The following is a 2387-nucleotide window of genomic DNA, read 5'->3' as shown; positions in this document are numbered from 1 at the left end:
AACCCTTACTAATGGAACCCGTTTGAAAGAAAAGAAACACAAAAACCTTGCGAGCTCTAGGCCAAGTCTTTTTTTTTTCCCTTCTCTCTTTTCCCACCCTCTCTGTCGAACCATGCTGAAGGGATTGTAAAAAAGGTAAATGCTTTACTTTGCCTTCACTTCAAAACAAAGATGCAAAATAAGTGGGTATTCCAAGGACCCTAGAGGGAAAAGAAAAAAAAAGAAAACGACTCTTTGTAAAAGTAAACCTTCAGTTCTAATCTTTCAGCTTATATTTCGATAAAAACTTTGGGTGGGTGAAACCTCACTCCTCTTTCCCTTTTATAAGTTTTTTAATAAAATTTTTACGTGTTTTTTCATTCCGAGTCAGTTCATGCTAGTCGTCATGACGAGTATTCATTTGCCATCATCATTCTTGTTGTTTGGTGTGTGACATCCGTCCTTCACGCCTTGTTGTTTCCTATTCTTACCATCCCTTTACCGACGATTCGTCATCTAATGGCAACCTCTCTTTACACACGTTAGTGATTCTTATTGTTATCATCTCTCACCAACGGATATTCATCCGGCAGGTTTGAAGGTGGGCAAGCTTCCGTTTTAAAAGGTGTGAAAGGAGATGAATAGTAGTATCGGAATTTCTTTTCGTTCTTTTAGTTCTTCTTTGTCGTTCCTTATTTACTTTTACTTCATTATTATCCTTTTATTGTTACATCGTTGTGAATTAGACTTTACTTCTATCCTTATCATTTGAATTCGTGTTGGTTTATTTCACGTTTTTTTTTGAAAATTTTGACCAACGGGTGTTGACTAGGCAGGGAGTCGATGAGGTAATTTCCTTTTAAAATAAAATTTTTCAGTTATTCGTTCTTGGTATGGTTTGTTATCATATTTAATATTATATTAACAAGTACTTTTTACTCCGTTTTCCCCAACCCCTTTCTTCTCTTGTTAAGTTTGTTAGAAATTTTGTTACCGTTTTTCGTATTCTGAGTCAATTCCTCCCGCCCGTTGTGACGAGTATTCGTGTCCCGTCGTTATCCTTGTCGTCCCATGATATCTTTCCGTTTCGCGTGTTGTTGTTTCCCATTCTTACCATCCTTTACCAACGACTCGTCATCTAATGGTAACTTCCCTTTGCACACGTTAGTGATTCTCGTTGTTGGCATCCTTCGCCAACGGATACTCATCCGGTGGGTTTGAAGGTGAGGCAAGTTTTGAGGCGAACAAGCTTCCGTTATAAAAGCTGTTAAGGGAGATGAATAGTAGTATGGGAATTTCTTCTCGTTCTTTTAATCTTTCTTTGTCGTTCCTTATTTACTTTGGTTCATCTGTAAGTTCTCTATCGGTAGTATCATACGTCCTTTAATCCGCTTTAGTTTTATGGGCTCTCTACAGTGAAGTTCTCCGTCAGTAGTATCATACTTGTTTTTATCCGCTTCCGTTTCATAGGCTCTTTGCTGTTTTGTAATAATATTTGGTGTGTCTTGTGTCGACGTTTCTTGTTGTTTCCTGGATGTCGGTCGTTCATTTATACTCTTTGTACTAACAAATGGAGAAGACGTATTGTACGTCCCCTTTTTCCATGTCTAGTATCGATGTTTCTCGTTGTTTCTTAGGTGTCAGTCGTTCCTTTATATCCCTTGTATTAACAAAAGAAACAACATTTTGTACGTCTTCGTTTTTTCGATGAACGACTAAGGTTAAAAAAAAAAAAGAAGCAGTTTCGTACGACTTCCTTTCCGTTATCCGTTCTCCTCATTTCTTGGATGTTGGTCGTCCTTGCTAAATCATTTCCGTCGTCGTTGTACTGTTTTTAGTACTTTAGTTTCCATTATTTTTTCTTGTTGTATTTGACGAAGGTTCTTTCCACTTTTCGAGGTATCATTTAGTCGTGTATCTTTGGTATGGTTTGTTGTATGTACTTACGTACGGTTTTAGTTACCTCACTTCTTCGCGTCTAGGCCTTCATTTAATCTGGTGGTTTTCGTATGGTTTGTTGGATCCGTTTAAATCGGCCTTTATCAGATAAGTACTCATATCTCTTTTTAATTCTTGTTTTCAACTATCCGTTCCATGTCTGTAAAACGAGTCAGAAGGGGATAAATAGTTCGTAACTAACCTAGTCGTTGTTACAAAAAAAAACGGAGTCTTCACAGTCTTGGTTTATTTGACGTCTTGTCTACTCCTCGCGACCAACGAACGTCTCGTCCGGTAGGTATCGCAGGTGTGACAATTAATTCTTCCCGCTTAAGGGTGCCTTGATAGCTTTGGTTGAATGTGAGTCCCCTTCATAGTAGTATCGTACGTGTTTCTACCTTTTGATTTTTTAAACAAAAGGAAAAGTAAGTCACAGGAAACTTATTTGCCTATAAAATGTAATCACAAAG

This window comes from Ananas comosus, linkage group 5 (assembly GCF_001540865.1).
Source record: "Ananas comosus cultivar F153 linkage group 5, ASM154086v1, whole genome shotgun sequence".
Lineage (NCBI taxonomy): Eukaryota > Viridiplantae > Streptophyta > Magnoliopsida > Poales > Bromeliaceae > Ananas > Ananas comosus.
The sequence above is the reverse complement of the archived record's forward strand: the minus strand, read 5'-3'. Positions refer to the sequence as shown.